The sequence below is a fragment of the Rhinopithecus roxellana genome, chromosome 1, assembly GCF_007565055.1.
Source record: "Rhinopithecus roxellana isolate Shanxi Qingling chromosome 1, ASM756505v1, whole genome shotgun sequence".
NCBI classification, from domain to species: Eukaryota; Metazoa; Chordata; class Mammalia; order Primates; family Cercopithecidae; genus Rhinopithecus; species Rhinopithecus roxellana.
This window is the reverse complement of record NC_044549.1, coordinates 174,057,584-174,085,572: the sequence shown is the minus strand read 5'-3', so window position 1 is coordinate 174,085,572 and position 27,989 is coordinate 174,057,584. Positions and strand designations below refer to the sequence as shown.

The 27,989-nt window shown below is 35.8% G+C and overlaps 1 protein-coding gene across 1 annotated transcript in view; it reads left to right on the top strand.

Moving 5' to 3' along the window:
• Positions 1-27,989, top strand: part of KCNH8 (potassium voltage-gated channel subfamily H member 8) — a 400,761-nt gene that overhangs the window by 189,104 nt on the left and 183,668 nt on the right. The window lies entirely within an intron of this gene.

Here is a 27,989-nt window from a genome sequence, read left to right as displayed (position 1 = left end):
GTCTCAGGATACAAAATTAATGTGCAAAAATCACAAGCATTCTTATACACCAGTAACAGACAAGCAGAGAGCCAAGTCAGGAATGAACTTCCATTCACAATTGCTTCAAAGAGAATAAAATACCTAGGAATCCAACTTACAAGGGATGTCAAGGACCTCTTCAAGGAGAACTACTAACCACTGCTCAGTGTAATAAAAGAGGACACTAACAAATGGAAGAACATACCATGCTCATGGATAGGAAGAATCAATATCGTGAAAATGGCCATACTGCCCAAGGTTATTTATAGATTCAATGCCATCCCCATCAAGCTACCAATGAGTTTCTTCACAGAATTGGAAAAAACTGCTTTAAAGTTCATATGGAACCAAAAAAGAGCCCGCATTGCCAAGACAATCCTAAGTCAAAAGGACAAAGCTGGAGGCATCACACTACCTGACTTCAAACTATACTACAAAGCTACAGTAACGAAAACAGCATGGTACTGGTACCAAAACAGAGATATAAACCAATGGAACAGAACAGAGTCCTCAGTAATATTACCACACATCTACAGCCATCTGATCTTTGATAAACCTGAGAGAAACAAGAAATGGGGAAAGGATTCCCTATTTAATAAATGGTGCTGGGAAAATTGGCTAGCCATAAGTAGAAAGCTGAAACTGGATCCTTTCCTTACTCCTTATACGAAGATTAATTCAAGATGGATTAGAGACTTAAATGTTAGACCTAATACCATAAAAACCCTAGAAGAAAATCTAGGTAGTACCATTCAGGACATAGGCATGGGCAAGGACTTCATGTCTAAAACACCAAAAGCAACGGCAGCAAAAGCCAAAATTGACAAATGGGATCTAATTAAACTAAAGAGCTTCTGCACAGCAAAAGAAACTACCATCAGAGTGAACAGGCAACCTACAGAATGGGAGAAGATTTTTGCAATCTACTCATCTGACAAAGGGCTAATATCCATAATCTACAAAGAACTCATACAAATATACAAGAAAAAAACAAACAACCCCATCAAAAAGTGGGCAAAGGATATGAACAGACATTTCTCAAAAGAAGACATTCATACAGCCAACAGACACATGAAAAAATGCTCATCATCCCTCCTCATCAGAGAAATGCAAATCAAAACCACAATGAGATACCATCTCACACCAGTTAGAACAGCAATCATTAAAAAATCAGGAAACAACAGGTGTTGGAGAGGATGTGGAGGAATAGGAGCACTTTTACAGTGTTGGTGGGATTGTAAACTAGTTCAACCATTATGGAAAACAGTATGGCAATTCCTCAAGGATCTAGAACTAGATGTACCATATGACCCAGCCATCCCATTACTGGGTATATACCCAAAGGATTATAAATTATTCTACTACAAAGACACATGCACATGTATGTTTATTGCGGCACTATTCACAATAGCAAAGACTTGGAATCAACCCAAATGTCCATCTGTGGCAGACTGGATTAAGAAAATGTGGCACATATACACCATGGAATACTATGCAGCCATAAAAAAGGATGAGTTTGTGTCCTTTGTAGGGACATGGATGCAGCTGGAAACCATCATTCTTAGCAAACTATCACAAGAACAGAAAACCAAACACCGCATGTTCTCACTCATAGGTGGGAACTGAAGAATGAGATCACTTGGACTCGAGAAGGGGAACATCACACACTGGGGCCTATTATGGGGAGGCTGGAGGGGGGAGGGATTGCACTGGGGAGTTATACATGATATAAATGATGAATTGATGGGTGCTGACGAGTTGATGGGTGCAGCACACCAACATGGCACAAGTATACATATGTAACAAACCTGCACGTTATGCACATGTACCCTAGAACTTAAAGTATAATAAAAATAAGTTAAAAATAAAAAAATAAAAAAGAAAAAGAAAATAAAAAAAAAAAAGAAAATGAATTGGACCTTATCTTGGAAACTCTATGAATTAGCTGATTTACCTCCAAGCCTCTCAACACACTTGTTGTCTGGATAAATCAGATTGCCTAATTTTCCTTAAGGTCAAGACATATGATATATTTATCGCTGTCTTTCCAACTCCATTGCTGGCACAAGATAAATAGATGCTTTGAAATTGGATGAATAGGTGGAATCTATTCATTGATCTTACAGACGAAGAGTCAGCATGTTTTCATCTTCTGGTTTTCCTTCTTCCTCCTGTAGTCCTATATTCATTCCTGACTACTACTTCTTGGTGGCTTGATTTATTCATAGATAATCTGTTCTATTCTTTCACACTCAAGATATGGCCAAGATTTTGTTGCTTTAACTTTTATCAGCAAAAGGTGGGCCCAGAACCAAAAAGTATTAAGGAGTTTTATGTGAGTCATTGGAGAATGCTAGTGGAAAAATACTGTATTATTTCAGTACCTACCATCACTGTAACAAAATTGTTGCTGCTACAAATTATTAAGGCTGACTTAAAATTTTTAAGTTAATTTTCACACTAGAATTCTTATAAACTTGCTTTTCATTTTAATTATTTTAATGTATTTTGTAACTCCAAAACATGGACCAATTTTATATAGAAGTTAATATTTTTCAAAATCTGTTATCAATACTTTTCTTTCAGAACTGCGTGATAAAGACAAAGAGAAAATGCTTTAGAACTGGGAAGAACTAGGTATTAATTGTCATGTGCATTCTTGTAAACATTAATTTGGACATGCTATTTAAACCTAATGAACTTCAATGTTATTGTCTTTAAAATGGGCCAATGTCTACCTCAGAGTATAACTATGAGAATAGAGAATATTAAATTAAATGTGATCCAAGAAATATTTGCATTAAGTAGGTAGTTGTAAGTCAATCATAATCATAATAAATGTCATATGCAAAGCAGTAAATATGATTCATCACATAAACAGAACTAAAGACAAAAACCACATGATTATCTCAATAGATGCAGAAAATACTTAAGATAAAATTCAACATCCGTTCATGTTAAAATCTCTCAATAGACTAGGTATTGGAGGAACATACCTCAAAATAATAAGAGCCATATATGACAAACCCACAGTCAATGTCATACTAAATGGGCAAAAGCTGAACACATTCCCCTTGAAAACTGGCACAAGACAAGGATGCCCTCTCTCACCAATCCTATTCAACAGAGTATTAGAAGTTCTGATGAGGTCAATCAGGCAAGAAAGAGAAATAAAGCGTATTCAAATAGGAATAGAGGACGTCAAACTATCTCTGTTTACAGATGACATAATCCTATATCTGGAAATTTCCATCGTATCAACCCCCAAGCTTCTTAAGCTAATAAGCAACTTCAGCAGTCTCAGGATACAAAACAAATGTGCAAAAGTTGCTAGCATTTCTGTACACCAACACCAGGCAAGCAGAGAGCCCAATCACAAACTGTATTAGTTCATTTTCACATTGCTATAAAGAAATACCTGAGACTGGGCAATTAATTTATTTTATTTTGTTCATTTCGATAGGTTTTGGGGGAACAAGTGGTGTTTGGTTCATAAATAAGTTCTTTAGTTGTGATTTCTGAGATTTTGATGCACCTATCACCAGAGTAGTATACACTGTACCCAAGGTGTAATCTTTTATCTCTCACCCCCACACCCTGTCCCTCAAGTCCCCGAAGTCTATTGTATCATTCTTATGCCTTTGCGTCCTCATAGCTTAGCTTCCACTTATGAGTAAAAACATACAATTATTAGTTTTCCATTCCTGAGTTACTTCACTAAAAATAATGGTCTCCAATTCCATCCAGGTTGCTGCAAATGCCATTATTTTGTTCCTTTTTATGGTTGAGTAGAAGTATGTATACACACACACACACACACACATATGGTGGGTACATATACATACACATACACATCATGGAATACATACACACACAGACACACATATATATATCACATTTTCTTTATTCGCTTGTTGATTGATGGGCATTTGGGCTAGTTCCATATTTTTGCAGTTGCGAATTCTGGTGCTATGAACATACATGTACAAGTGTCTTTTTCATATAATTACTTCTTTATCTCTGGGTACATACCCAGGAGTGGGATTGCTGGATCAAACGGTAGATCTACTTTTATTTCTTTAAGGAGTCTCCACACTGTTTTCCATAGTGGTTGTAGTGGTTTACATTCTCACCAACAGTATAAAGGTGTTCCCTTTTCACCACATCCATGCCAACATCTGTCACTTTATGATTTTTTTATTATGGCCATTCTTGCAGGATTGAGGTGGTATTGCATTGTAGTTTTGACTTGCATTTCCCTGATACATAGTAATGTTGAGCATTTTTCCATATGCGTGTTGTCATTTGTATATCTTCTTTTGAGACTTCTCTATTCATGCCCTTAGCCCACTTTTTGATGGGATTATTTGTTTATTTATTATTTTATGTTTGCTGATTTATTTGATTTCTTGGTAGGTCCTGGATATTAGTACTTTGTCAGATGTGTAGATTGTGAAGATTTTCTCCCACTGTGTGAGTTGTCTGTTAACTCTGCTGTTTATTTCTTTTGCTCTGCAGAAGCTTTTTAGTTTCATTAAGTCCCATCTATTGGTCTTTGTTTTTGTTGCATTTGCTTTTGGGTTCTTGGTCATGAAGTCTTTGTCTAAGCCAATGTCTAGAAGTTTTTCTGATGTTATCTTCTAGAATCTTTATGGTTTCAGGTCTTACATTTAAGTATTTGCACCATCTTGAATTGATTTTTGTATAAGGTAAGAGAAGAGGATCCAGTTTCATTCTTCTACACGTGGCTAGCCAATTATCCCAGCACCGTATGTTGAATAGGGTGTCCTTTCCCTACTTTATGTTTTTGTTTGCTTTGTTGAAGATCAGTTGGCTGTAAGTATTTGGGTTTATTTCTGGGTTCTCAATTGTTTTCCATTGGTCTGTATGCCTGTTTTTATATCAGTATCAAGCTATTTTGGTGAATGTGGCCTTATAGTATAAAGTTGGGTAATGTAATGTCTCCAGATTTGTTCTTTTTGCTTAGTCTTGCTTTGGCTAGACAGGCTCTTTGCTTGGTTCCATATCAATTTCAGGACTGTTTTTTCTACTTCTGTGGAGAATGATAGTGGAATTTTTATGGGAATTGCATTGAATTTGCAGATTGCTTTTGGCAGCATGGTCATTGTCACTATATTGATTCTCCTCATCCATGAGCATGCGATATGTTTCCATTTGTTTGTGTTGTCTATAATTTCTTTCATCAGTGTTTTGTACTTTATCTTGTAGAGGCCTTTCACCTCTTTGGTTAAGTATATTCCTAAGTATTTTAATTTTTTTGTAGCTATTGTAAAAGGGGTTGAGTTCTTGATTTGATTCTCAGCCTGGTCACTCTTAGTGTATAGCAGAGATACTGATTTGTGTACATTAATTTTGTATCCTAAAATTTTACTGAATTCATTTGCCTGTTCTGGGAGTTTTCTGGGTGAATCTTTGAGGTTTTCTATGTATACGTTCATGTCATCAGCAAACAGCAACAGTTTGACTTGCTCTTTACTGATTTTGATGCCCTTAATTTCTTTCTCTTGTCTGATTGGTCTGGCTGGGACTTCCAGTACTATGTTGAATATAAGTGGTGAAAGTGGGCATCTCTGTCTTGATCCAGTTCTCAGGGGAAATGCTTTCAACTTTTCCACATTCAGTATAATGTTGGCTGTGGGTTTCTCAGAGGTGGCGTTTATTACCTTAAGGTATGACTCTTCCATGCCAATTTTGCTGAGGGTCTTAATCATAAAGGGATGCTGGATTTTGTTGAACACTTTTTCTGCATCTATCGAGATGATCATATGATTTTTGTTTTTAATTCTGCTTATGTGGTGTATCATATCTATTTACCTATGTATCGTTAATGTATACATACCTCTGAATGTATCCCTACATTCCTGGTATGAAACCCACTTGATCATGGTGGATTATCTTTTTGATATGCTGTTGGGTTTGGTTCACTAGTACTTTTTTCTTCTTTTTTGAGGATTTTTGCATCTGTGTTCATCAGGGATATCAATCTATAGCTTTCTTTTTTTGTTAGGCCCTTTCCTGATTTTGGTGTTAGGGTGATATTGGCTTCATAGAATGATTTAGGGAGGATTCCTTCTTCCTCTGTCTTTTGGAATACTGTCAATATGATAGGTACCAATTCTTCTTTGAATGTCTAATAGAATTCAGCTGTGAATCTATCTGGTTCTGGAATTTTTTTTGTTGTTGATAACTTTAAAATGCTTGTTATTGGTCTATTCAGAGTTTATATTTCTTCCTGGTTTAATCTAGGAGGGTTGTATATTTCCAGGAATTTATTCATCTCCTCCAGGTTTTCTAGTTGATGCATGTAAAGTTATTCATAGTAGCCTTGAATGATCTTATGAATTTCTGTGATATCTGTTGCAGTATCTTCCATTTTGTTTCTAATTGAGCTTATTTGGATCTTCTCTTTTCTTTTTGGCTTAATCTTGCTGATGGTCTATCAATTTTATTTATCTTTTCAAAGAACCAGGTTTTTAGTGCATTTAATTTTTGTGTTTGTTTTTGTTTTAATTTTATTTAGTTCTGCCCTGATCTTTGTTATTTCTTTTCTTCTGCTGGGTTTGGGTTTGGTTTGTTTCTCCAGTTCTTCGAGGTGTGACCTTAGATTGTCTATTTTTGCTCTTTCAAACTTTTTGATGTGGACATTTAATGGTATGAACTTTTCTCTTAGCACGGTCTTTGCTGTATCCCAGAGGTATTGATATGTTGTGTCACTATTATTCAGTTCAAAGAATTTTTGAATTTACACCTTGATTTCATTGTGGACCTAATGATCATTCAAGTGCAGGTTATTTAATTTCTATGTATTTGCCTGGTTTTGAGGGTTCCTACTGGAGTTGATTTCCAATTTTATTCCACTGTGGTCTGAGACAGTACTTGATATAATTTCTATTTTCTTAAATTTATTGAGACTTGTTGTGACTTATCATATGGTCTATCTTGGAGAATGTTCCATGTGCTGATGAATAGAATGTATATTCTGCAGTTGTTGGGTAGAATGTTCTGTAAATATCTGTTAAGTCCGTTTGTTCTAGAGTACAGTTTAAGTCCATTGTTTCTTTGTTGACTTTCTGTCCTGATGACCTGTCTAGTGCTGTCAGTGGGGTATTGAAGTCCCCCACTATTATTGTGTTGCTGTCTGTCTGATTTCTTAGGTCTAGTAGTAATTATTTTATAAATTTGGGAGCTCCAGTGTTAGGTGCATGTATATTTAGGATTGTGATATTTTCCTGTTGGACTGGTCCTTTTATCATTATATAATGTCCTTCTTTGTCTTTTTTAACTGCTGTCACTTTAAAGTATTTTTTTTTTTTTTGTCTGATGTAAGAGTAGCTACTACTACTCTTCTTTGGTGTCCATTTTTGTGGAATTTCTATTTTCACCCCTTCACGTTAAGTTTATGTTAGTCCTTATGTGTCAGGTGAATCTCTTGAGTCTCTTGAAGACAGCAGATACTTAGTTCCTGAATTCTTATCCGTTCTGCCATTCTGTATCTTTTAACTGGAGGACTTAGGCCATTTTCATTAAATGTTAGTATTGAGATATGAGGTACTATTCTATTTATCATGCTATTTGTTACCTGAATACCTTTTTTTTCATTCTGTTATTGTTTTATAAGTCCCGTGAGATTTATGCTTTAAGAATAATCTATTTTGGTGTATTTTGAGGATTTGTTTCAAAATTTAAAGCTCCTTTTAGAAGTTCTTATAGTGCTGGCTTGGTAGTGGTCAATTCTTTCAGCATTCTTGGTGTGTGTCTGGAAAAGACTTTATCTTTCCTTCTTTTATGAAGTTTAGTTTCAGTGCATACAAAATTCTTGGCTGATAATTGTTTTGTTTTAGGAGGCTAAAGATTGGACCCCAATCCCTTCTTGTTTGTAAGGTTTCTGTTGAGAGATTTGCTGTTAATCTGATAGGTTTTCTTTTATAGGTTGTCTGATGCTTTTACCTCACAGCTCTTAAGATTCTTTCCCTTGTCTTGACTTTAGATAACCCGATGACTATGTGCCTAGGCAATGATCTTTTTATGATGAATTTCCTTGATGTTCTTTGAAAATCTTGTGTTTGGATGTCTAGATCTCTAGCAAGGCCAGGGAAGCTTTCCTTGATTATTCCCTCTAACATGTTTTCCAAATTTTTAGATTTCTCTTCTTCGGGAACACCAGTTATTCTTAGTTTTGGTCTTTTGACATAATCCCAAACTTCTTGGAGGCTTTGTTAAATTTTTTTTTATTCTTTTTGCTTTGTCTTTATTGACTTGGGTTAATTCAAATGCCTTGTCTTCGAGCTCTGAAGTTCTTTCTTCTACTTGTTCAATTCTGTTGCTGAGACTTTCCCATGCATGTTGCAGTTCTCTAAGTGTGTCCTTCATTTCCAGAAATTGTGATTGTTTTTTACGTGTACTATCTATTTCATTGCAGTTTTTTCCATTCATATCCTGCATTTCTTTAAATGGATTTTACCTTTCTCTGGTGCCCCCTTGATTGGCTTAATAATTGGCTTCTGGACTGGGTGCAGGGACTCACACCTGTAATCCCAGCACTTTGGGAGGCCAAGGCAGGTGGATCATGAAGTCAGGAGATTGAGACCATCCTGGCTAACACAGTGAAACCCCGTCTCTACTAAAAAATACAAAAAATTAGCCGGGCATGGTGGTGGGTGCCTGTAGTCTCTGCTACTCAGGAGGCCAAGGCAGGAGAATGGCGTGAACCCAGCAGGCGGAGCTTGCAGTGAGCCGAGACACCACTGCACTCCAGCCTGGCCAACAGAACGAGACTCTGTCTCAAAAAAATAAAAATAAAATAAAAAATAATTGGCTTCTGAGTTCTTTTTCTGGCAATTCAGAGGTTTTGTCTTGGTTTGGATTCATTGCTGGTGAGCTAGTGTGATCTTTTTGGGTATTTAAGAACCTTGTTTTGTCATATTACCAGAATTGATTTTCTGGTTCCTTGTCATTTGGGTATACTATGTCACAGGGAAGATCTGGGACCCTTGGTTGCTGTTCAGATTTTTTTGTCCCACAGGGTGCTTCCTTGATGTGGTGCTCTTCCCTTTCCCCTAAGGATGGGGCTTCCTGAGATCCGAACTGCAATGATTGTTATTTCTCTTCTGGATCTAGCCACCCAGTGGAGCAACTGGGCTCTAGGCCATTACTGGAGAGTGTCTGCAAAGAGTCCTATGATGTGATTCGTCTTCAGGTCTCTCAGCCATGGACACCATCACCTGCTCCAGTGGAGGTAGCAGGAGAGTGAAGTGGACCCTGTGAAGGTTCTTGGTTGTATTTTTGTTAAGTGCACTGGTTTTGTATTGGTTGGCCTTCAGCCAGGTGGTGGCATTTTCAAGAGCACATCAGCTGTAGTAGTATAGGATCAGGCACTGGGTGGAGCCATAGCACTCCCAAGAGATTATGTCCTTTGTCTTCAGCTACCAGAGTGGGTAGAGAAAGACCATTCAATGGGGCAGGGTTAGATGTGTCTGAGCTCATACTTTTTTGGGGGCGGGGCTTGGTGTGGTTGCTGTGGGCAATGGGAGTGTGGTTTCCAGGCAAATGGAGTTATGACAGAGACTGGGCAATTTGTAAAGGAAAACGACTTAATTGACTCACAGTTCCACATGGCTGGGGAGACCTTGGGAAACTTACAATCATGGCAGAAGGTAAAGAAGAAGCAAGTACCTTCTTCACAAGGCAGCAGGAAAGAAAAGAGTAGAGGAGGGACTTCCAAACACTTATAAAACCATCAGATCTCATGAGAACTCACTCACTGTCACAGGAACAGCATGGGGAAAACCACTTCCATGATTCAGCCACCTTTCACCAGGTCCCTTCCTCAACATGTGGGAACTATATGAATTACAACTGGAGATGAGATTTGGGTGGAAACACAGAATCAAACCATACCATGAAAGAATTGTCACTCACAGTTGGTATAAAACAATAAAATACCTAGGAATACAGCTAACCAGGAGGGTGAAAGGTCTCCACAGGGAGTACTACAGACCACTACACAAAGAAATCAGAGATCACACAATTGGAAAAACATTCCATGCTCATGAATAGGAAGAGTCAATGTCATTAAAATGGCCGTACTGCCCAAAGCAATTTATAAATTCAATGCTGTTGCCATTAAACTACTGTTGACATTCGTCACAGAACTAGAAGAAAAAATACTTTAAAATTCATGTGGAACCAAAAAAGGGCCCGAACAGCCAAGGCAATTTTAAGCAAAAAGAACAAAGCTGGAGGCATCAGGCTACCTGATTTCAAACTGTACTGCAGGAGTACAGTAACCAGAAGAGCATGATACTGATTTAAGAACAGACAAATAGACCAATGGGACAGCACAGACAACGCAGAAATAAGACTGCATGCCTACAGCTATGTGATCTTCAACAAACCTGACAGAAACAAGCAATAGGGAAAGGACTCCCTATTCAATAAATGGTGCTGGGATAACTGGCTAGCCATATGCAGAAGATTGAAACTGGACCGCTTCCTTACACCATATTAAAAAATTAACTCAGGATGAATTAAAGACTTAAATGTAAAACTCAAAACCATAAAAACCCTGGGAGACATCCTAGGCAATACCATTTAGGGCATAGGCATGGGCAAAGATTTCATGATGAAGACACAAAAAGAAATTGCAACAAAAACAAAAATTGAGAAATGGGATCTAATTAAACTAAAGAGCTCTACACAGCAAAAGACACTATCAATAGAGTAGAAAGATAACCCAAAGAATGGGAGAAAAGTTTTCCCAAATTATGCATCTGACAAAGGTCTAATATGCAGCATCTATAAGGAACTTAAACATATTAACAAGAAAAAAACAACCCCACTAAAAAATGGGCAAGGGACATGAACAGACACTTCTCAAAAGAAGACATACATGCGGCCAACAGTCATGAATAAAAGCTCAACAGCACTCATCATTAGAGAAATGCAAATCAAAACCACAATGAGATAGCATCTCACACCAGTCAGAATGGCCAGTGTGAAATGTCGAAAAATAACAGATGTTGGTGATGTTATGGAGTAAAATGAATGCTAATACACTTTTGGTAGGAGTGTAAATCAGTTCAACCATTGTGGAAGACAGTTTGGCAATTCCTCAAAGACCTAAAGATAGAAATACCATTAGACCCAACAATCACCTTACTGAGTACGTACCCAAAGAACTGTAAATCGTTTGGTAATATTATAAAGACATGCACATGTATGTTCATTGAAACATTATTCACAATAGCAAAGACATGAAATCAACCTAAATGTCCATCGATGATAGACTGGACAAAGAAAATGTACATATGCATCACAAAATACTATGCACCCATAAAAAAGAACAAGATCATGCCTTTTGCAGGGACATTGGTGAGGCTCGAGGCCATTATCCTTAGCAAACTAATGCAGGAACACAAAACCAAATACCACATGTTCTTATTTATAAGTGGGAGCCAAATGATGAGAACTCATAGATACATAGAGTGGAACAATGCACACTGGGGCCTATAGGAGGGTGGAGGATGTGAGGAGGGAGAAGATGCAGAAAAATAACTAACGGATACTAGGCTTAATACCTGGATGATGAGATAATCTGCACAACAACCCCCGCCCCCACCTGCCATGACACACGTTCACACGTTTACCTATGTAACAAGCCTGCACAGGTACCCCTGAACTTAAAAAAGTTAAAAATATATATATAATAAATGATTTTGATTTATTGTGGAGGTAATGGTGTTGATATTAACTAGACATGACCAGAGTCAAGGGTCTGCAAAATCATGAAGTGTCTCTGAACTTTTTAAACTCCTTTTTCTGAGTCAGGCATAGGTAAAAGCATTCCCTTCATCCTGTGCCAAATGTTGGTGTTCTATTGATTGTCAACTGATTCCTGCTAATCAGCTATTTCTTCCAGAGAGTATTTATATTTTAATAGAAGTAGCTGTTAATATCAGATATAGGCTCAAGGATTTGAATAAAGATAGACTAAGGTGGCACTACTCTCCTGCTATGCCTGATTTTCCTGATGACTTGTTTTCTCCATTTCAAGATCCCAAACTCGTTGTACCAGTTAGTCTTTGCTGCATAGCAAATTTCCCCAAAACTTGAAAAATTGAAAACAAAAATAGTTTTTATATTTTATGATTCTGTGGGTTAGCTACATGGTTCTTCTGTTTCAAATGGTGTTGGCTGGAGTCATTCATGTAGCTACTATCAGCTTGGAACTTGGCTGGGGCCAGAATATTCTGAAGGACTTCGTTCATATGTCTGGTATCTTAGCAGGGCCCTTAACTGAGGAGGGTAGAATCACTGGGGGTCATTCCATTGTCTAAGATGTCTGGTTCTCTCTCTCTGGCTTGCTTTCTCTTCTTATTCAGCAGTTGAGCTTTGAGACTTTACATAATCGTTGGATCTCAAGAGGGCAAATATGGAAGCTGCATAAGTCCAGAAGTCACACAGTCTTTTCTGCCATACTTCAGTGGTCAAAGAAAGCCACAGGACCAGCTCAAATTCAAGGGGAGAGAAAACAACCTTTATCTATTGGTAGGAAGAAAAGCACATATGAATAAGAATGTGATGGCTAATTGCTGGCCATATTTACTTATTTAGTTTTGAGACAGGGTCTCACTCTGTCACCCAGGCTGGAGTGCAGTGGTGTGATCTAGGCTCACTGCAGCCTGCATCTCCTAGGTTCAAGCAACTCTCCTGTCTCAGCCTCTCAAGTCGCTGGGATAACAGGCACTCACCACCATGTCTGGCTAATTTTTGTATTTTTAGTACAGACGGAGTTTCACCATGTTGGCTGGGCTGGTCTTGAACTCCTGACCTCAAGCAATCTACCAGTCTCAGTCTCTCAAAGTGCTGGGATTACAGGTATGAGCCACCACGCCTGGCCCCATGGCCATATTTACAGACAATCTAACATTTTATTACACCTTCCACCTTTTTCTCCTATCTTTCCTTGTTCATTTTTCATGTCTCTCCTGACAATATCAGTGGTGTCACTGGTTTCTCAGGTTATATGGAGTGAATGTTGTCATTATTATTTCTAATTCAATATGCCTAGTAGAAAATACACAGGTTTTAGAAACATACAGACCTCCAAATGGATGCCAGGTCTACTTATTTCCAGTAATATGACACTGAGCAAAATATGTAAGCTCTTTTACCTCAAGTCTTCTCATCTACTAACTAATAGAGGGGACAAAACTTACCTCAAAGGGTTAATATTAGATTTATATTAATATAGTTTATGTATAGTGATTAACTGAAACTTAAGAGGTGCTCAATAAGTGTTACTTTATTTCTTCCTGTTTCTACATGTCTCTCTCTCTGTCTCAGTTTTTTTCTATCCCATTACCTTTTCCTAGAAGAAAAACATTTTTGAAAATTTCTAACCACTGTTCATAACAATCAAACATATTTGTCATAAACCTGCTGATACTGTTCAACAAATTCTTTAAGATTTATTAAGCATTTTGACAACTATTATTCTCTTATGCTGGGTGCATTATTCTTTCCTGAGTTTTCCATGTTATTGCTACTGCTAAGCCTTGGCTCATACTTCCCTTTTGCCAAATAAACTATCATTGCCTATTCCTAAATCCATACGAAATCTTTTCTTTTTCAGAAACATTGTCTAATGTTTCTGGTGCTTATTAATAATATTTGTAACCTTGTATTTTAATCTATTTGTTTCCAAACCATTTCCATCAGTTTTATGCTCCATGATGAATTTGGGGGTATTTTAAACCATGTGTCCCCTGACTACTCACTTTAAATTTCACACACTGTAAATAGAACTAAACAATTGGCAACTTTTCAATAACAACGTGTTGAATTGCACAACCAGAAAAGCAGTAAAAATTTGCTTTTAGGGCCATTTTATCTATGAAAGATTCCAGATACAGCATTAGTCAATATCTTCATAAGTTCTGTGGAAAAAATACATAAATAGAAAGTAATAGCAATGATTAGGGACAATTGAGTGATTGCAATTTTTGAAAAGAAAAATCAAGAAAAGCACATTATCTTTCTTGATTCATATGTTATTTTGTGTGATTAGAATTTCCATAAAAGAAACTCCTAACCAATATTTGACTAAGCATTAAAATAAAATAGTGAATAAAAGAATCCTGTCTCTATCATATTATTATACTTGCTATAGATACAATATGCAGGCACTTTTTTTCTTTTGGTGGGTGTTGCTGGATGATTTCTTTATTTATGTCCTTGATAGATACTGTCAGAAATATGTTCTAATAAAGTAAATAACCAAAGGATAGTTCTTACCAATCCATTAGAGTTTTTATAGCTGGCACCATTTGTTTGGTCTTTCTACTTCTAAAACCTTTCTTTAATAAATACATCACTCCAAATCCAAAAGCAGAAGTCAGATCACATCTTCCTCTCTAGATAACCCCAATATTTCTTTTAAGAGTTAGGATTCCAATGTGCCAGAACCAGAAGGGCATTCCGAGGTTTCCCCACATTTCCTCTGTTTATGGAGACAGCTGTTTCACTAACTTGCAGCACTTGTAAATGCTTTGAAAGCTGATCACATGCTATATTCTTGACTTCATACTTGGGTAAGCCTGGATATGTATCTTTCTATAAACCTCACCTAACCTTTGATGTTACTGTAACCTTATCTTTGCTTGGACAGCACACTCAGAAGGCTTCATCACCAAGATCTGGGGAGAGTAAAGCTAAGTATAGTTGATGTAACGTTGTAGAAGCAGCATAGGAACAATAAGAACAATAGACAAAGCTATAATTATAACAATATTAAAAGCTTATATTTAGAAATGACTGCATTTGATATTTTAGGATATTTTTCTAGGTTTTTTCCTTTCATTTTATTCTCTTCTAGTTTTGACATTTTATGGTAAATTTGTTCTCTAGAAGGGAACGTCTTTATTTAGGAGGATAAAAACTTAGGAGGGGCTTAGCATTCACTTTTGCTATTCCGATCTACAACTGGAAGATACATAAAAGTGCTTTGCGTTGCAAATTTGGGATAACTTCAAAAAGCCCATGGTTGATGTTAGGGATAGCACTAAGCATTTCAGTTCCAGAAGAATAAAAGAAATTCCTATTTGAAATGAATTCCTCATTTGGAGGAAAAAAAAAACATGCATTCTGGCACAACAAGATCAAATTATGGAATATAAAAGTAGCTCCTTCCCGTGTGCAGTCCCTGTCCCTCCTCCAGTCCTCTGCACACCCAAACTGTTTCTGATTGGATTTTACCTCTTAGTTTGTTGCTTTTTTTTTCCCCTTCTAACACTTGTATTTGGAAACTCTTCTGTGATATTGAGAAGTATACTCTTGAGTGTTTAATAATGTTTTCTTCCAAAAGAAAAAAAAGAGTTAGGATTAAATTATTTAGCCTATTATTCAAGATCTCTAATGAATTTTGCTGAAAGTTTACTCTCAATTTTGTCTCCCACAGCATCCCTTACGCACCACCACGCATAATGTATGTAATCTTTTTCTCAAATGATAAAATATTCTAACATATTTTTGTTCAAGCATTCTCGGTCTAGAATTCCCTTTCTTCCATAAGCTTGGCCAAAAGTATGTTTCCTAGGCTCAAACCAGAGACCAGTTTCTCTATTGATTTTTTTATTGTTCTTATTCTCCCTTGTAAACGTCTTCCTTATATTCCACAAATACTTCCATTTAGTGCTCATGTGTGCCACCATATCCTCAATTATGTCTCTTTTTCTGACCATATATGATCTCAACGAAGTCAGAAATTGTTTATATGAGCATCTTCCTTATAACTGATGGGGTTATAAGAAGACAATGAATTTCCAACACTTATTGTGAAACTGTTGTGGGAGTCATATTTATTTTTGACCTTTAAGTTGAATTGAAGTTATTTTAATATTGGGAGCATCAAGTTATCCTGAAATTGTGCCATTTGGGGACATTACAAACACAAGATTTGGAAAATACTATCAGGAAGTTAATGCAAGGAATAGGAAAACCAAAATATTCCTTTTATTCTTAACCACTAATAGGGAAATTTTGGGGTTTGTTTTGGTATCATATAGTACAAACATAGGAGTGTCTTCCCATAGTCAGGACTTCCTAGCAAATGTTATGATATTTTTGTAAGGAGGAAAACTCTCATTTCTTCGTAACTTATTTAACTTTAGAGGATCACCTATAGGCAAAGGATAATCATATATTGTGAGGTGCTTAGTTTTTTGAACTACCTTTCAAAGCTGAATTCCATCAGACATTTTCTCAATTTTTTCTTAAAATGTCATATTCTCAGGCCGGGCGCGGTGGCTCAAGCCTGTAATCCCAGCACTTTGGGAGGCCGAGACGGGCGGATCACGAGGTCAGGAGATCGAGACCATCCTGGCTAACACGGTGAAACCCCGTCTCTACTAAAAAATACAAAAACTAGCCGGGCGAGGTGGCGGGCGCCTGTAGTCCCAGCTACTTGGGAGGCTGAGGCAGGAGAATGGCGTGGACCCGGGAGGCGGAGCTTGCAGTGAGCTGAGATCCGGCCACTGCACTCCAGCCTGGGTGACAGAGCGAGACTCCGTCTCAAAAAAAAAAAAAAAAAAAAAAATAAAAAATGTCATATTCTCTACTGAAGAAGTAAGATTCAAAATTGCAGTATCTGCCATCTTCCCAGAAGGACATAAATCTCCAACCAATGATACCAAATAATAATCAGTTCACTGAAGGCAGACTATTTGTTGCAAGGTAGTATAAATAAAGTTTTTTAAAAATCAAAATTCATACTTTGTATCATTTTCTAATACTGTGGGGAAGTTTTTTTGAGATTTTTTCTTATAATCTAAGATTCTGGCTTTCTGATGTTGGTAACAGTAATAGCTACATGTTGACTTTGAGAAGATTTAGATTTTGAGACGGACTTCTTTCTTTAATTATTTTATTTACTTATTAGTAGTAGTAGTAGTAGTGTCATTATTATTTTGAGACAGTCTCGCTCTGTTGCCAGACTGGAGTTCAATGGCTCAATCTCGGCTCACTGCAACCTCCACCTCCGAGGTTTGAGTGATTCTCCTGCCTCAGCCTCCTGAGTACCTGGGTCTATAGGTGTGTGCCACCACGCCTGGCTAATTTTTTGTATTTTTAGTAGAGACGGGGTTTCACCTTCTTGGCCAGGATGATCGTGACCTCTTGACCTCATAATCTGTCCGCCTCGGCCTCCCAAAGTGCTGGGATTACAGGCTTGAGCCACCTTGCCGGCCAATTATTTTTTATTTTTATGAGTACATAATAGATTTAGGTATTTATGGGATGCATAAGATATTTTGGTACAGGCATACAAAGCATAATAGTCACATCAGGGTAAATGGAACATCCATCCCCTCAAGCATTTATCATTTCTTTGTGTTACAAACATTCCAGTTATACCCTTTTAGTTTTTGTAAAATGTACAACAAATTACTATTGATTGTTATCACTCTGTTGTGCCATTAAATACTAGCTCCTATTTATTCTAATTATATTTGTGTAACACGGTGAGTCTTCTAGCATGATGAAACTAAGTCTAAGTCAAATACAATGAAATACCCAGACTCTGAACCATTTTACTTGTGAAGATCCATACTCAAAATGGCCAATATCAGATTATTTGGTAAGAGAAATTTTTTTTAAGTATTAGTACTTTAAGGATGTATATATCACCTATTTTTGCATTATATTACTTTTATTTCACATACGTTTCACATGTGTGAACTGAACTGACTCAAGATTTCAGGCCTATTTCCTTATATTGGGCAGTTTCAGGTTCACTTACAGTCCTCCAGCCCAGCAACAAACATTGCTTTGCTTTTGTTCAAACTTCTATCACTACAAAAATCTCCCTCTTGCTACCCTTTTGCAGTCATACCAACCCCATCACCCTCTACCATCCCTAAACCCTGACTACTGCTAGTCTGTTCTCTATCTACAACATTTAGAGAATGCTATAATGGAATAATGCAATGTGTAACTTCTTGAGATTAGCTTTCTCCACTCAACTTAATGCCCTGGAGATCAATTCAAGTTGCTGCCCACTTCCATTGTTTATTCTTTTTTATGTCTGAATTGTATTTCGTGGTATAGATAGACCAGTTTACTTAACAATTGTACACAGGGCTTCATGAGGACATGCCTCCATTTCTCTGGAATAATTCTCCAGCAGTGCAATTGCTCACTTGTATGGTAAGTATATGTTTAAGGCTTTTTTCTTCAAGAAAGTTCCAACCTATTTTTTAGATTAACTGTTTTTCTTTTTATTTATTTTTTCCATTGTTTTGAGACAGAGTCTCCCTCTGTCCCCTAGGCTGAGACAGTGGCACGATCTCGACTCACTGCAACTTGTGCCTCCCAGGTTTGGGTGATTCTCATGCCTCAGTCTCCTAAGTAGCTACAGGTGCGTGCCACCACACCCAGCTAATTTTTGTATTTTTAGTAGAGACGGGGTTTCATCATGTTGAACAGGCTGGTCTTGAACTCCTGATCTCAAGTGATCCACCTGCCTTGGCCTCCCAAAGTGCTGGGATTACAGGGGTGAGCCATTGAGCCTGGCATAGAGTGACTGTTTTACTTCTCATTTCCACCAGCAATGTGTGAGAGATCCAGTTTCTGCACATCTTCACCAGAATTTGATACTGTAACTACTTTTTATTTTAGCTATTGTGTATTGATATCTCATATGGTGTCTACTGATATCTCATTGTAGTCTCAATTTGCATGCCCCTAATGGTTAGTGTTTTTAAACATCTTTTCATGTGGTGATTTGCTATTCTTATATCCTCTAGTGAAATGTCTTTTGCTTATTTTCTAATTGGATTGTTTGGTTTTCTTATTGTTGAGTATTCAGAGTTCTTTATATATTCAGAGTTCTTTATATATTCTACATCTAAGTCCTTTGTCAGATGAGTGGTTTAGAAATATTTTTCCCAGGATGTAATTTGTATTATAAATGTGCTAATTCAAAGCTTCCATATACTTTTAAAATTTAATAGTAACCATGCAATTGTTTTGAACCTAAATCAACAAAAGAATTTTTGTTTAGAATTGCAAACGCATGGTAAGAATACAAAACTGACCAAATGTAGTTGAATTTATTAATTGTTTTTAAATTTCTGCAGACAGCACTTCCCCTGTTGCCTACAGAGGTTTGGAGTGCTTTCCCTGCCCTGACCCTGGCAGTATGCTATTGCTCTTGCTAGACCTAGAGATTAGCAGGTTTTTGTAACACTCTCACGGTAACAAAATTCACGATTGTACAATTCAGTACACGGAAAATGATAAAATACATAATCCGTATACTTTTCTTTTAAAAATGACAATGTATTCCAGCCAACAGAAATGATTCAAAATTATAAATTTAAGAATGTGGAAGATATAAATTTGTGTCCTTCCTTAACAAATTTGGACCAGTTATATATTAATCCAGAAGGATTCTTCAGTTCACAGTGTAAACGACACCCTTCATCAATTCCCTACATGATTCCTCTTTCACTTGTAGTCATTTTTGTGTATCAGCAACTAGTTTTACTGGGGCACATTTTTTCCCCACAGTTCATACCGGAAATTTTTTTTAGCAGCACTTATGGGATAAAAGTTTAAATAAAGGAATAAAAGGAAGAAGAGTGGGCAGAGGGACAAGCTGGGCTGCAATGCAGTTCTATAAGATATTTGCTGACTCCAAGTTCACCAGCAGCTAAAACTGGGTGCTCTGCAGAGTTGTCTCAAATTGGGCAGGGACCCCTCATTACAGTCCCATACGGACCGTCGTTGAATGCAGGATGTTCTGGGAAGAGCCACTCACTTCACCTGAGGGAAATTCATAAGTGGACTGAGACCTAAGAGGTGATGGTTCTGGACAGGTACACTCCCAGCAGCTATAGACTTCAGGCTTTTAGTCCTGAGCAGGCATCTGGCCAGTGTAGCATAACATGTACTACAACTCAGCAAGTAGAACCTGTCTTTTTATTTCCCATCACAAAAGCAAAGCTTCAGGAGTTCGAGGCTATAGCTTGCGATGACTGCACCTGGGAATAGCCACTGTACTCCAGCCTGGGCCACACAGCAAGACCTCATCTCTAAAAAACAAACCAAAGCAGGGCTTAATTTGTGGCCAAATGGCCATTTGCATTTCAAACATTTTAATAATGATTACATATATATATATGATGTATATATTCAAAATTTATATTGAATGAACTGAGTCACAGGCTTTTTTTTTAATTGAGCAAAACTAAAAGTCCAGTCTCGTGTACTTTGGCAGATATTTTCCCCTTAAATCTTCTTTATATCTAGGATCTATAACTATTCCTGTATTAGTTATGTTTAAGATTAATTTATATGAGGTCAGTGATATTAAAAAAAAAAAAAAGGAAAAGAAAGCCTAGAACAAAGCCAAAAAATAAGTCCACCAAAATGTTAAATTATTACTGGGAGATGGTATTATGAAAGAGATTCATTTCCTGCTTTACATTGTTTTTCACTTCTAAATTTAGTAAAACACACATGTATTATTTTTAATATTCAAGGAAGAAATGTGTATGTACTATTTAATTGTATTTGAGCTTATAAAAAATAAATGCAATAAAAATTTGGAAGGAAATGCTTGAAATTCTTGATATTGAAGCCAATCAGGCATTCTTTCTTTTTTGTTTTTCTGTATTTCCCAATTTTCCATAATGAATTTAAATTACCTTCATTCTCTCTCTCTCTACATATATTTTTTCTGTGTTTTCCCAATTTTCCATAATGAGTTTAAATTACATTTATTCTCTGTCTCTAAAATTTGTATAGTTTTTAGATTTCAGCCCTTTTATAAGTTACAAAAACTGCCACCCCACTAAATAAGACTGTTCCCTTCGTTACTGTTGAATATTTTTAAAGAAGAGTCCTATTGCATTTTATAAAGATTTTTTTAAAAAAACACAAATGTTTACTGAGTTATATATAAAATTTGGTATTTACAGAGATGGTCATGTGTTTTTTTTTATTTACAGATCTGCTGAATTATATTGATTCCCTAAAAGGGAACGACCGTAGCATAAATCCTACATGAGATTGATATGTTTTTCTTTTACTCTATTTCTGTCTTCAGTTTACTATTGTTTTATTTAGGATTTTTGCATCTGTAAGTGAAAGTGATATATATATACACACACACACACACACACATAGTTTTGGTACCAAGTTTTCCAGAGTTGTAGGTGTATTCAGAATTTTTTTGGCTCTTTTATTCTTGAAGTTGTGAAAATAATTTTCTGTTCTTTTAAAGTTTGATAACTTTGACTTTAAAACCCTCTGAAATAGGCCTCAGAGAGGGGTGGTAAGTGACATGAGATAGTCTCTTTCTCTGCTTCTTTCCACATTACTGGTCTATTCAAAATTTTTACTACTGTTTGGAACTATTTTGGTAATTGACTCCTGCCCTCAAAGTATTCATTAAATCTAAAAAGCTATGAAAATTTAATTTTCTGCAAAGTAATTTTATAATTTTAAAGTCTTCCAAATTCATGATCTTGTTTTTACTCTGAATATTATTTGTGTTGGTCTTATTTCTTTTCCTTGAATACAACTGCCAGAAGTTTAATTCTCTTATCTTCTTTCCATTTAATTGGCCACATTTTTAAAAACATTTTGTTTTCTGTTTCATTTTTTTTGTTTCTGTAACCTGGTTTACTCTTATTTGTTGTTTTCCTATTACATTATTATATTTATTTGGTGTCTTAAAGTTCTACATATTTAACATTTTAAATATGTAGTTTGTTTCATGTATTAGATATTTTTCTATGATATATTTTGTAATAGGTACATTTTAAGTATTAATTTTTCTCTCATTATTCTGATTACATCCATTGAGTTTGGATATCAAATATGCTTATTAACATTATTTCTTTTTAAAAAGTCTTTTATTTCCAAAAGTCTACAAATTTGCTTACTAATTTCTCTTAATATAAAAAATTATACAGAAATTTAATAAATCAAAATAGAGTTTGAGCCATTATATGGAGAATTGTTTTCATACACATGACTTCTATTTTTTGGAATATTTTTGAAATTGTGTTTGCAGAACAAAATCAACTGCTATGAATGTTCCATGAGCATAGAAAAGAAGAGAAATTCTTTCTTTGGTAGATACCATAGATACTCATTCATTAATTATAGATAATTATTAACATTAACATTATTAATGTATTAGCCGTAATAACTTGTAAATCAGTGTATTAACATTCCCTGTAATTTTATTTATTTGTTGCCACCCCAGCTATCAGTTTCTGAGATAGATGAAGTTACTTCACTGTGATTTTGGATTTTCAGATTTCCTGTGTTTTTAGTGTTTTTCAATGCTATGTAATTTAGAATGTAAAAATTTATAATTTTATGTAATTTTTTTGAAAGGACTTTTCCTTTGCATCTTGAACTATAAGTTTCTGCATTGATATTTAAATGGGAACAAGTGCTGTATTTTTTTAAAAAACACGTTATAAAGTAGTTTACAATGTAAACGTAGGGATATGAGAGAAAATGGAAAGGAAATAAAACCTAAAATGACAACTGGAGAGAGAGTACATTTCAGCATATGTCCTTTTTAGTGCAAGAAAGAGAGCAAAATAAGAGAAGACCCTGTCTAGCAGAGAAAGTAACTCCTGCCTAGAAGAGATCCATTTTGACCCAACACGATAACACAGATAAGTAAAAAAATTGGACAGACTCACAGCTCAGTGATCTATTATTTACTATGGTGAGTTGGAAAGAACATGTGATTTCAAGCAAGTTCATTGAGAATTCAAATATCAGCCCTCCCACTTACTGTGTGAATTTGGACAAGTACACAATTTTCATGATCTTTAGGTTTGTTTTATGCTTTTTTCCCCCTTCAGTTAATAGAAAAACTAATGCCTAACAAAGTGAGAATTAAAAAAGAACCAAGACAAAGTTCCTGGCATAGTGCCTAGAACATGATGGAGGTTAAGGGAATATTGCTAATACATGATGTTTTGTTCAGAAGTCCTAACTTAGTGGAGTCTAATCATAACTTTAATTTTTTTCCTGGAAATTTTCATCTCTCAGTGTTGCTTAGTAACTAAAGTGGCTTATTTAATTATCCTGCTTACAGACCACTACCTCCTGCTCTTGTATTTTACTCATTTACCTTCATTGACCTGATGGCAATTGAAATCTTCACCTTTTCATCACTGAAAGAAAAAGGGAAGGCCTAGATTTTCTCCTTTTACTCCAAACACTCTTACTAGATAATTTCATAATCAACTAATTGACAAAGCCAGGCAACTTTTATCTCTACACGTATTTCAAATGTGCCAGCTTTGCTCCACGTCTACTGCTAGCTACCACTGTAGTCTTACCATGTTTTTACTGATCTACTAAAACAGGCTCCTGAGTAATCTCCTATCAACTTCTGTTGTCTCTTTCTAATAAAATCACCCATTACAAGTCAATTTGTTCTTTTGAAAACTCAAATGTTCTCATGTCATTTGAAGGTTTAAAATCTTACTGTTGCTTCATGTGCTCCAGCACTGTAGCTTGCTAATCTCTGCTCTGTTATAGGAAACAAGAAGAGAATGAGGGAGACAGAAAACACACACACACACAGAGAGAGAGAGAGAGAGAGAGAGAGAGAAAGAGAAAGAGAGACAGAGAGAGAGAGAGAGAGGAGAGAGGGAGATAGAGGAGAAAGAGAGAGTTACCTTCTTATTCAAGTAGCTGCAAATATATATTTTAGGCTTTTTTAAAAAATAATTTAGGCTTTTTTATTTGTTTGTTTCCTAACTAATACTTTTATCATTGCACTTATAGTCAAGAGCAAAAATTCTAATGTGGCTTCAAAGGCGCTGAATGAGCTGTCTGACTTCTGCCTACCTTCTAGTTCCCCTTTTTACTGCTCTTCCTTCCTTTCACCATATACTAACTCTTCTGACTTTGTTCAGTTCTTCAAAGATACTGAACTCCTTTCTGCCTGAGATCCTCACACCTTATCTTTGCTCCTCTGACCCTATCTCATTAACAACTATTGGTTCTTCAGATTTTAACCCTGGGTCATCCATCTCAAGCAGTTTGTTCCCTACCACCACCACCACTACCACCGCCACTCTGTATAATTTTATCAGGTTTCATTGTTAAATGGTTTGATATCACTTTATTGTTGTCCTTTTTGTGGTGAAATAATTTTACATTAAAAATATATATGAAGTATAAAATATTATTACAAATCATTATATACCCCCAATCCAGTTTAAGAAATACAACTATACTAATACCATTTAGTAACACATGGTGGTCAACTGGAGATTCTGTTTTCTAGCCTCTTGTGCAGCTGGTTGTAGTCATGTGATTACATACAGTTTTACAGCAGTTGTACATTTCTCTAAACAGTATATTATTTAGTTTTACACATCTGTGAATATTGTTAAAATGTTGCCATTTTTTCTCTTTCATTTTTTGCTTTTGTACTCAATATTATGTTTTTGAGATATTTCTCTGTTAATAGGAAGACACTGTTTCATTCATTTCCCATTTATTTCCTACATAAGTTCAGTTTGATGGAATTATGATATTCTATGTCATTACTATGCCTGTATGCATTGTTTTATTTGTGGACATTTGGCTTATTTCTAGTTATACACACACACACACCCATATGTTATGTGTATATATATATATACATACTGATGTGTTTGTGGTTTGTGTAGATATGCAGATTAGAAATATTGCTGTCATGAATATTATAGTAAAGTAGAATGATTTTCAACCCAATCTTGCATGAGGGTTCAATTGTGACTAAATATTTGCACAGAAAACTTTTTTTTCTTCCATTTAGAGTCAAGATTATCACAAATTATTCTTTGACACTTCCCTTTGATGGGACCTTTTCTAAGATGGTAAAATTGCTATCGTTTGATTTGGAAAATCTCAGTTATTAATTAGATTTCACCACTGAGAAGGGAATTGGCTTATTGACGGTTGTGAATATCTAATCTGGTTCATTTTGTAGTTAGCATTGTAATTCCACTTGACATTTTGAAGCCAATTGATATTGTATAAGCAGCCTGTTGGCCATTCCTGCCAAATTTCTGTAGAGATTGTCTGAAAACTCTGGCTGTTTTCAAATTTAAATATATTTAAAATTACTCCTTGCTGGAGTAATAATTCCATTTTCAAATGTAATTTACAAAGATTCTATGTAGATCAAAAAATTTAACATGCGAAGATATGATCTTAACTTTTAGCAGTAACCATGAAATATGCTTTGTTCAGCCACAAGTTTTTAAAAAGTGTCCTTTTTGATATTATTCTGGGTGTTTTAAAATCTATTTTTAGTGATGCAAGTCTATAGTAATGTAGCAAATTTGATTTTCAATATTTTTTCAAGTATGCAGCAAAAGGTGAATGCTTTTTTTAAAAGTAACATTCAATTAGACTTTTGCGGTGAATCAAACACCCCATTTGCTGGTCATTAAAGCATCCCAGAGTGGTGTGGGAATTTTGGAGGTAGGGGTAATTAAAGTCCATGAAAGACTTGGAGTGAGGTCTCAGATGGGCAGGAATTATAATACCTGTTACTCTATGTGAAAGTCGATAAAAAGCAGCAGTCCCGAACACTAATTGAAGTCACTAAGGGACTTGGTTCTGTGTGTGGAAAGAAGAGAGACTTGAGATCAATCTGACGTCACATACTAGATGTGTGACCATCCAATGTGTTTTTAGACCTTCAGTTTTCTCATCCGCAAATGGCGAATAACAATACTTATTTCATAGGATACTTACGAGGATCAATTTTAATAATAAATTTGGAAGATCTAGAACAGAGCCTGGCACACAGTAGGCATCAACAGCAGTCATATGGCTTCCATGACATAGCAAGTAAACCAAATTTTTTTTATGAAGGAGAGATATCAAAGAGCTTTTATAATAGTAGAGAGATTTTATGATGAACTTAAATAGACTTTAATGTTTTTATATTTTGCAATAATTGTAACATAGATACAATTTATTTAGGGTGAAATTTGATCAAATAATGACTAAATGTTTCTTAATGTAACATAACCACTTTATTTTTCTTGAACAGTAATCCTTTAGAAAGAAAACAATATAGCTAGATCCTTACTTTGTTTTACTAAAATATAGTCCAATTGGATTAAAGATTTAAATGTTAAAACTTTTTAAAGTAAGGGCTAAATATATTGGAATAAACTTGCATATATTTTTGTGTGACAATAGTTTGGCTATGCAGGGCATAATGTCTAGACACCAGAAATAGAAAGATAAGTCTGACTGAAATCAGTGGCAAATCCATATAGGTCTGCAGCAAACTTGATGCTTGCCTTCTTGGAGGAAAGAATTCAGCCAAGGGGCAGAAGTAGGTTTAAGGCAGAGGGAGAGACCAAGGCAAGTTTTAAGATTGAGAGTTTATTTAAAATGCTTTAGAGCAGGAATGAAAGGAAGCAATGTACACTTGGAAGTGGGCCAAGCACATGACTTGAGAGATCCAAGTTCCCTGTTCAGCCTTTGACTTGGGGTTTTACACATTAGCATGGTTCTAGGGTTTCCATTTCTCTTTTCTTGACTCTTCTCTTGAGGTGGGCTGTCCACATGCGCAGTGGCCTGCCAGCACTAGGGAGGGGCTGCATGCACAGTGTGTTTACGGAAGCTGTGCACATGTTCACTTGAGGTGCTTTACCTTACCAGTAGTGCATTCCCAGAGAAAGTTTATGTACCAGTTAAACACCGCCATTTTGCCTCTTAGTGCGCATGCTTGAGCCCACTCGTTCAACTCCTAACATCACCAGCTCAGGTGTTTTCTACCTATGGGGATACTGTCTTTCGCTGGCGCTGGCTGCAGCCAATTATCATTTCAGAGTGATGGTTTAGCAACCACCAGACCATCAACTAATGTTTGCTTGACATTCCTGGGGAGATGGTCCTCTCCTGCACTGTTCATGTCTGACTAACTACCTACTCTAACGGTGACAACAGGTATTTTAGAACTTATAAACTGCATAAACGAATTCCAAAGTCAAGAACAAACTGGGAACATTTTTGGTGGCAAATATGATGAGAAAATGGCCATTACTCTAGTATAAAAAGAGCTACTGCAAATAAATTTAAAAACACTACCTCGATTTCAAAATTGACAAAACTGAATAGACCAGAAAAATCAATACAAACAAACAATAAATATTTAAAGCATGCTCATCCACACTCATGATTTTTATAATATAAATTAATATGGCGTTTTTCAACTATCCAAATATTAGCCAATACTCATTTAATAGTTTATAGTTTTGGCATGTGTGTGGTGAAGCAGGCACATCTATTCACTTGCTGGTACTGTAAATTGCTGGAATGAAATATGGAATATGTATACCAAAATTTAAAATGTACATACCTCTGCCAGTAATTTATTTACTTAATAAACTCAAAGCTGTATGCATGTAAGATTTTCTTTGCAGGATTGGCCACGCAGATTTTGACAAAAAAATCTTAGGTAAATCAGAATCTTCATGATAGAGAAATAGTAAAATTAATAAAATTAGTTATATCCTTAACATAGTGTGCTATCAGCCATTTAAAAAAAAGAGAGAGAGCTATAATATGCAAATATTGAATGATTTACAAGTATTTTAATGTGAAAAAAGTAATAAGTAAACAGTTTTTACTGTAAACATATTTATGCAGAGAAAAAATAATTATAAGTGTGGATATAGGGTACATATTAGAAATTTTTCTGGAAAGAATGTTTTTAAATGTTGAGAGTAGAATTAGCGATTTCAGTGTGGAATAGCAGGAAGGAAGGAATAATACCCATTAATGATTTCCTGAACTATTTGAAAGTTCTCCTCTGTTCATGTATGTTTTACTCTAATTTTTAAAAATTAATGCAGTCAATATGATGATAAAAATGTACAAATTATAAAGGACTA